The sequence below is a fragment of the Octopus sinensis genome, linkage group LG15 (assembly GCF_006345805.1).
Source record: "Octopus sinensis linkage group LG15, ASM634580v1, whole genome shotgun sequence".
Lineage (NCBI taxonomy): Eukaryota > Metazoa > Mollusca > Cephalopoda > Octopoda > Octopodidae > Octopus > Octopus sinensis.
The window spans coordinates 22380326-22390133 of NC_043011.1; the positions used below are offsets into that span (position 1 = coordinate 22380326).

Below are 9808 nucleotides of genomic sequence, written 5' to 3' on the forward strand. Positions count from 1 at the left end.
ATGATGGCCATGATAATAATAATGCTTTTGTTTTCTATTAAAATAGGCACAGGCGTGGCTGTGTGGCAAGAAGCTTGCTTCTTTATCACATGGTTCTGGGTTCAGTTCCACTGTGTGGCACCTTGAGCAAGTGTCTTCTATTATAGTCTCAGGCTGATCAAAGCCTTGTGGGTGGATCTGGTAGATGGAAATAGAAAGAAGCCTGTTGTCTATATATGTGTGTGTGTGTGTTTGAGTTCTGTGTTTGTCCCTCCTACCATCGCTTGACAACTGGTATTGGTATATTTATATCCCCATTACTTAGTGGTTTGGCAAAAGAGACCGAGAGAATAAATACTAGGCTTAACAAAAGAAAATAAGTACAGGGGTTGATTCATTCGACTAAAAATTCTTCGAGGTGGTGCCCCAGATGGCCATAGTATAATGACTGAAAAGGATGAAGGATGTATTAGACTTATTAGTCTTTAGTGATTTTTCTCACTATTTTCTATTTTCTTCTGTATATATCACCAATAAGGTAGAAACTGAAGGTTTGAAGGACACAGATTTTGTTAAGCTTCTGTTTGAAATAATCATCTTGACCTTTTTGAATACAATGGTATAAGTAAAGAGAGTCTCGTGGGTCTTTGCACCAAATTTTGATGTAACCATAAACTCATTGGTACAGGCATGGCTGTGTGGTTAAGAAGCTTGCTTTGCAAACATATGATTCTGAGTTCAGTTCCATTATGCAGCATCATGAGCAAGTGTCTTCTACTCCAGCCGGGGCCAGCCAATGCCTTGTAAGTAAATTTGGTTGACAGAAACTGTCATTGTTTTTTTTTTACTCCAAACTGTGTGGAAGCCTATTGTATATGTGTGTCTTTGTGTTTGTGCTCTCCACAGCATCACAAACAGTGTTGGTTTGTTTATGTTCCGGTAACTTTGCAGTTTAGCAATACTTTAAGGAAATATGTACTGGGATTGATTTGTTTGACTAAACCTTCCAAGGCAGTGCCTCAACATGACTGCAGTCCAATGACTGAACCAAGCAAAGTATATTTATCTACACACCAACTTTAAATGCTGCTTCCTGACACTCAAAGAAATTGAGCTCTTCAGGGTTTAGCAAAAAGAGTGACAGGCTTAGGAAGTCTTTCAGTTCCTAAGTATTTCAGAGGATCCCTTGCATTGGCAAATGATCATCAGCTGGGGCAAAGAGAATAGGCAGGGATTTCAAATTCTCTACACTCAAAATACTTGATTAGACTAATTAACCCTTTTAAAATGGTTGATGTAAATTTATGCACGCAATGTACATGCTTTAACCCTTAAGCATTCAGATTATTCTGTCAAATGTAAAGCTTATTTATTCACACCATGTAAAATTAGTCTTGCATTATTTCATGGCTTTGAGATTTCAATGATGTGATTGTTTATTTTTAAAATGACATAATAAGGTAGCTATGAATGACCATATATGACTAGTTTGAACATAAAATAGGTAGAATATTTTGGCCGGAAATGGCCGGTTTAAACACTGAAGGGTTAAATCACAATTATTGTTGCTGTACACAGGCAACCAAATGTATCACCACTGTAAACTGGTTAATTACTGATATCAGCATGACTTAGGTCATTTGTGAGTGATGGTTAAGCTATTAAACCCTTTTATTTACCATGTTTTTGTTGAAATACACAGCCTTAATTTCATATGGTTGGGAAGCAAACTACTGACTATGAAGGAATGATGCTAGAGATGTGAAATCTTGCATGTATTAATTTCAACCCTTCTTATTAATAACTGTATTGGTTCTTTCCATGTAAACTGACATCTGACTGTGCAAAGATGCCTTTAAATGTAACTATTAGCGACCTCTTGAAAATGGACAAAATTTGGCATCATGGTGTTATCAAATACCTGCAGAAAAAAAAAGTCAAGCCCCCAAAGGCATTCATACTGACATGGTTGCTGCATTAAAAGATGCTTCAGCTTTATCGACAGTGCAAAAACGGGCAGCTGAATTTAGGAAGGAAGGTAAGGCAGAGTCTTGAAGATGACCCAAAGTCTGGATGTCCTACAATTGCCACCACTGAGAAAAATATTGATTGCAATATTTGAAAAATCCTGAAGAATTTAGTAAAATTACTTAGTTATTATCAAGCTGATGTTTGACATGTAAATTAACAGGAAATTTTGATGGGAGGATTTGATTTAGATCACTTTAAAATAGAACGTTTGTATCATAGATTCAGGCTGGCCCCAGGTGGGTTAGAATTAAAAGGGTTAATCAACAAAAGATTAGCAGTACTGAGCTAAATGCCTTGCAGTATTTAATCATGTCCCTTAAATTCTGATTTCAAATCCAGGTGAGATCAACTTTGCCTTTCATCACTCTAGTATCAATAAAATAAAGGTCAGTTATATACTGAAGGTTGTTTCAATCAATATACCTCTCCCTTCTCCTACAAATTTGGCATATTGCTAGTATGACAAATCAATATCATTATCAACATTTTTCGCATATTTGCTCCATTACTCAAAGAAGTTTTGCATTATGAGAAAACCAAGATGAATACTGATAATTGTCATATGAAGTGTAACAACGATAGACCCAATAAAAACAAAACAAAATAAACTAATAAATCTAGTCTAGATAGTTTTGAGTGGTGCCATTCAAGAACTAGGAATGAATATATGAAACGTTTTTTAACGTCTGCTGAAAATAACTGAATTTTCCAAAAATAATTGGAATAAGATTATGTTTTCATGGAAGTTTAGAGCAACCAGTCTACATAAATTTCTGGAGGAGATATACTAGACATATCAGGGAGGAAAATAGAATTTCATCCTCTGTTAGATGAAGTGAGTACCTTATTTTGGATGAATACTTGCTACATTACTTCTAATTTTAAATGCTAACACTTATTATTCAAAACAAAAGATAGTTACTATAAATATCTTTAAAAGGAGGGCAGGTAGATAAAATATCAGATATCCGCCGTGGGATAGAAATAGCAGCAGAGCACGATTATCTCTTAGAAGATATAATCCTTCAAGAACTCTATCTGTAGAAAGGATTAACCCAATGTAAATACAATCTCCGACTTTATAGATGAAAATAATTATAAGTAAGAATCAAAACAGTGAAGTTATTAGTTTCGTACATGGAAATGTATAAAACATTTAGGTTATACACAAGCTACTAATATATTGCCTTGCTATTTTAGTTCTTACATAATTACGTGTATTGGTTGTCAGTCCTAAACTATCCTTCCATGTACATGTGTAAATCTCAAAGTGGGCCGACGAACTTAAGATCACAATTCACTGCAATTCGTTCGACTTGTTAAGTATTTGGGGCAATAAACTCAGTTTCTATTCTACACCAGGTTGAAATAAACTTTAATTATATATATATATATATGGTTTAAACATAACTTTTTAATTTCATGCGCAGAAACGAAATGATGTAATATTCCTGTTAAAACATGTAAAATGTAAACAATGAATACAAGTATAAACGTTAAATAGAAATAACAAACTAGAGCATGATTTCATGCTTGTTCTCCAAGATTGCGTCAGATTGATACGCAATCTGAATTCTAATACTGTTTTATATTGACGTTTACGCAATAACACCGAGAAGATTGGCAGATTTCCAGGGGAACAGCTGAATTCGAAAAACCAGTAATTACTGCAAACATTTCTGAATGCCCAGTGATTAACAATAACTATTCACAACTAAGCATCAATAAATTAATACTTTCTATGAGAACCAGAGTTTTATTTTTTTATATATGAAGTAAAAGCACATTAAGTTACACGAAACATCGGTCTTAAACAATTTATCAGTATAATGACGCATTCTTTCGATATAAAGAATGCTTTAATAAATATAACAAATAGCGAAAATACAGAATTCCAAAAAGTATTCTAACGCAGTGCTTTTCACTTTTTCCTGTTTTAACTATCGAAGCCCTGAATTTTACTAACACCTTTTCCAAAGTTCCCTTGCTACAATTTAACATAAATACACCTGTCGACAAGACTGATCACCATTAAATGACACTTGAAATGTCAAAACACTTGGACCAGTAACTATTACCAGATGGGTTTACAGATTGCAAATATTTTTTTGAAAATTAAGCTCTGTTGCTGAGAAGTGTGTTTCCCAACCACATGGTTTCAGGTTCAGTCCCACTGCATGGGACTTAATTTTGGCACCTTGGGTTTCTACTATAGCCCCGGCTGACCAAAACCTTGTGAGTGGATTTGATTGACGGAAACTAAAAGACCATCGTGTATGTATATATATATATATATATATATATATATATATATATATTATATATATATATATATATATATATATATATATATATATATATGTATATATATGTTTTGGGGATCTGACAATACGTCATAAAGCTAAACCCTTTTTGGACGAGAAACTTAAGGTAATCCCATAAGTCGGCCTTCTCCATTTTTAATATGTGTGTATATATATATATATACATACATAAACACACGTGTGTGTTTTTGTCCCCACCACCGCTTAACAACTGGTGTTGGTTTGTTTATATTCTCTTAACATACCAGTTCGGAAAAAAGACCGATGGAAGCGGTACCAGGCCTTTAAAAAAGTACAAGGCCGCAGTCTCACGACCGAAAGAAATATGAGATAAAAACGTATAAGATCACACCCTCACAATTACCGCTTCCTTCGACCCCAGTATTCCATATATATATATAAATTTTCCAACGCAGTCTTCGTCACAGGAGTCGGAGGGAGCAGGACTGTCTACTTTGAGGGGCACTGTTAATGCTTTGTAGAAGGGGCGGGGTTTCCTTGTTCGTGCTCTGCTCCTTAATATGTTTATTTACTAACCACATGTAATCTGATTGTAGTTGGAGACTAGATTTCTGATTATCTCCCTTGCTTATATTTATTTATATTTTCAATTTTTACACTAAACTTGCATTATTTCCCTTGTATCGCTGTTGAAATCCTGGTGAGTCTGAAAATATTTTTGCATTGAGAAACTTTATATTTTTTATCTTTATTTATTTTTAATTTTGGTAGTTATTTTCCCTAATTATGACGCACTAACTTCTACATCATCTCACAACGTATTTCTTAAGACCACAATGTGTAATAATAATAATAATACATTTTTCGTTCTTTATTAATGTATTACCAAAATACCATTCCTTTTGTTCTTTGATAAAATCTGCACCTCACAGTCTATGCGAAGAGTCTGAACGAACCATCAGATATTTTCATTGATGTTCGTACTTCGTGTTAGTCGGATAGAACTTAAACATATTCAAAAGTCTAAAATTATTCGACTTCCAACTAAAAACAACAATATTACTTTTAATATGCTATTCATATCGATTTCAGATCATTCTAGAATCATCCACCCTGTTTTTATTAGTATTATCATTGTTATTAAAAATAAAAATCCCCATAATAACATACAGAGCATCCAATTCTTGTTTACTACCCTTCTTAGTTTGGACAATTATGAAATATTTCGTATTACTAGTTTTAATTTCTAGATTTTCCTTTTTCTTTCTGACATAAATTTATTTTCAAAACAATGTTAGTTTCACCGATGCTTTTTTGTTTGTTTGTTTGGTTCAAAGATATCCGACATAACTCTCGATACTTCTCTCCAAACATATTAACATCTGTTTCATGTATGTATAGTCAAAACTTTAAATGTTAGGAAGCTTTAATGCATTGTTTGACGAGAGATCAACTCATTTTTCTTTCTTTTTTTCTCTCTTCCATCTCTCACTCCGCCCCACCACTATCGTTATGTTTCCAATGCATGCCTGTGTGTGTAGTTATATGAACGTATTTAAGTATGGAAGTATAAGTGTGTATATATACATATACACACGTCTCTCTCTCTCTCTCTCTCTCTCTCTCTATCTACCTATCTGTTTATCTATCTGTCTATCTATCTACCTATCTGTTTATCTATCTGTCTATCTATCTACCTATCTGTTTATCTATTTGTCTATCTATCTATCTACCTATCTGTTTATCTATCTGTCTATCTATCTATTTGTCTATCTATCTACCTATCTGTTTATCTATCTATCTGTTTATCTATCTATCTATCTATCTATCTATCTATCTATCTATCTATCTTTTTTTTTTCTCCCCGTCTGTGTCCAGCCCTGTGTGGCTAATAAAGAAACATATCTATCTATCTGTTTATCTGTCTAGCTATCTGTTTATCTATCTATCTGTTTATTAATCTATCTATCTGTTTATCAATCTATCTGTCTGTCTGTCTATCTATCTGAAGAACTGGAACGAGTAGGCTGGTCACTCTCGCCTGGCAATGGACCGAGAGGAAGCTGTCTCTAAAAGGTCGGGCAGAGGTGGCGATCACGTAAATTGCTTCCGTCATCTACTGTCTGACCTTTGTGCCTTGTCCTGACCTTACCATCACCAAACTAGAGCGCATTCTCTTCCGATTCTTGTGGAAAGGATGCGTTCCGATGGTCAGGTGATCCATTTGCTGCCAACACCCATTAAAAGGAGGGCTGGGTATTTGTGGTTGATGATGTGCAGACATGCGCTGAGACTGTGACAACTCCAGCTCTATGCAGACGACAGTGAACAGGTGTTGTCGCCGTTTGTAAGGCGTGCTTTCCCGCAGCTCGTCTCCATGACTGAACTGCAGTCGTGGATCAAAAAGAGGCCGAGGAAGGGCAAATGGTACCATGAGTGTCACGTTGCTCTGAAGCAACTATGCTGTCCCGGATCAACCTTGAGCAACTTCAACACAACCAAAGCATTCTATGGGGGATTAGTGGAGGGGAGGTATGATGAAGATCTCGGGTCAAACCTGGGCATCGACGAAGAATACCTGACCTGCTTGTTCAAGATGACTTTTGGGCCTGGACCTATAGACAACTTCCAGGGATCCCTGGCCTGGCAGTGCTGTTGAGAAGCGCTACTCATTTGGAATAAGCTCTACAGGCATGGCTTGAGAAACATGGGGCTGATCTGCCTGAGATGCGGTCAGAGCGATGAAACCATCCTGCATGCACTCATACAGTGTCCAACCATTTCCAACCTGTGGACCTATGTCGAACGACTGCTATCATGTGTGGGACAAGTTAGTTTATCAACCAAGTCTATCGAGAATATTGTCGCGCCTCCTTCCTTGAAATGGGAAGGAAAAGCCTTTTTCATCAGCGTGGTGCAAAGAGCACCATATGAGTGTGATCGTTGACAGAGCGGCTATTCGAGTATGATTGTTACCAGCGTCGCCTTACTGGCACTTGTGCCCGTGCTAGTAGGGTGCCAAGAACACCATCCGAGCGTGATTGTTGCCAGAGCAGCCAACTGGCTTCCGTACCCATGGCACATAAAAGGGCACCATTCGAGCATGATCGTTACCAACGTCACTTCACTGGCACCTGTGCTGGGGGCATGTGTAAAAAGATTTGAGCGAGGTCATTGCCAGTACCGCCTAATTGGCCCCCGTGCAGGTGGCACGTAAAAAGTACCCGCTACACTCTCGGAGTGGTTGGCGTTAGGAAGGGCATCCAGCTGTAGAAACTTTGCCAGCCCTCAGTCAAAATCGTCCAACCCATGCTAGCATGGAAACGGACGTTAAATGATGATGATGATGATGATGATAATGTGGCTATGGCAAAAGAGTGTGTATGGTGGATGTGTCTAAAAGGTCTAGAGACAAACATTTTCCTCTCTGGTCAATCTCCCATCAATTTCTTCAAGTATAACTTAAAGAGGAAGGTGGGAGTAGAGAGGGAAGTTTTGTCTAGTGAATGTTTAAAAAAAAAATGGGTGAATGTAGCAAGGATGGCACGTGTGAATGACGGACCCACCTTGAGCATAGTTCTATGAACCAGAAAAAGAGAGGAAAAAAGAGAATCTCTTACTGTAATGTGTTTTTTTGCATGTCATTATTGCCTGAGGTTACCGTGGTCTTTCCTGTAGGCTTTTCTTTCCACGGATAAACCTAATCTGTTTCCCATTTTACACTATGACACTTCAGTGATACATGATCCCTATTGATCGTTTTTTTTTTTTTTACCACAATCCCTTTTGATCGAAATTCTACCCCCATCTTTTTTTTCTTTCCTTCCCAAAAAGAAAAGCTCTACTTTGTATTTTGTCCCCTCTGTGTTGCCAGTACAGAAACATATCTGTCTATCTATCTATCTGTTTATCTATTTATCTGCCTGTTTGTCTATCAATCTGTCAGGATATATTCATAAATGTGTGTACGTGTACAGTTTGGTATTCTTGAAATGACACAAGCTAAGTAAAAGCATGGCTGTCCTTGCATACAGACATGTTCCCTGCATCCCTCTCTGACTGACCATTTCTAATCTTGCAGGCTCGTGGGTTCTGGTGCCATGTAAAAAGCACACATACCAGTACCACATAAACGCACCTAGCACACTCTGAAAAGTGGTTGGTGTTAGGAAGGGCATCCAACTGTAGAAATCATGCCAAAACAGAAATGGAACGTGGGCAGCTCTTCAACTGACCAGCTCTTGTGAAACTGTCCAACCCATGCCAGCATGGAAAACAGACATTAAATGATGAGGATATATATATATATTATATAAAATCCGTTCTGTCTGTCAGTGTGTGTATTCTAGGATCTCAGGCATCCTCCATCTGATTGCGCTCAAATTTGATATGTAGATACTGACAGTATCAGGGTGTGTATAAGTCTTGAAAAAATTACAAAAATCGATTCCAGGTGAGAATGCGATTGATAAAGCCGTGGGAACATGCATTTGTATGCACAAGTACATCAGCTGTTGCAATTGATACTACACGTATGCGAGAAAATGCATGTACAGTTTGTGCAACAAAAAGCCGGCTGGCTTGAAATAATGTCACAAAATGCAGTATATTTAAGAGACCAAAAAAGTAAGATGCAAAAGAGATATTTTCTTCAAACTTGGCATGAAGGAAGGAAAGACTATTTGGTTTCTCAAGAAGATATTTTTTTTTGCCTTAACTTCGTTTAACAAAACCAAAAATTTTATTGAAATAAAGGCATGCTTAATTATTTTGAAAAGAAAACACGTGTCTTTCCTGCCAAGCTTACTGTTTAAATCATGTTTGTGTTCTCCCAGTCAACAGATTTATCATTACTGGTACTTTAAACTTTTCGGTTGCATATTTGTTTTAATAAAATCGTTTTTCTTTGGAATAGAAAAAAAGTCTATCTTATTTCTTCTTTTGCTGGTGTCTCAAATTTAGGTTAAATCAGTGTTTCTCAAAGAGGAGGCCTATGGGATGGTCGGACAAGTTGTTTTGAGAAAATTTGGTTTAAATGTTTGACAACTCAGCACTGTCCATTGGACAGGGGGTGTTTTGCTCGTATGTATATATATATATATATATATATATATATATATCATTATTATTATTATTAATTCATTATAAGATTAATTTGAATCAAGGTATTTTAACATTCAGGACACCAGGAAAGGGTCGAATTCAGTGCACATACATGTATATACCAGATGTACTTGTACATCTACACATACATGTGCGTTTATGAATATATTCTTACATTTACATATATATATGTATGCACAGGATTGGCTGTGTGGTAAGTAGCTTGCTTACCAACCACATGGTTCTGGGTTCAGTCCCACTGCGTGGCACCATGGGCAAGTGTCTTCTACTATAGCCTTGGGCCAACCAAAGCCTTGTGAGTGGATTTGGTAGATGGAAACTGAAAGAAGCCCGTCCTATATATGTGTGTGTCTGTGTTTGTCCCCCCAACATCGCTTGACAACCGATGC

At 36.8% G+C, this 9808-nt stretch overlaps 1 protein-coding gene across 1 annotated transcript in view; it reads left to right on the forward strand.

The window, feature by feature from the left end:
• Positions 1-2673: 2673 nt before the first annotated feature.
• Positions 2674-9808, forward strand: part of LOC115219635 (dipeptidyl peptidase 9) — a 117028-nt gene continuing 109893 nt past the window's right edge. The window contains exon 1 of the mRNA XM_036509535.1: positions 2674-2845. The gene's annotated coding sequence lies outside the window, so the exon portion shown is untranslated. The remainder of the gene's footprint in view (positions 2846-9808) is intronic.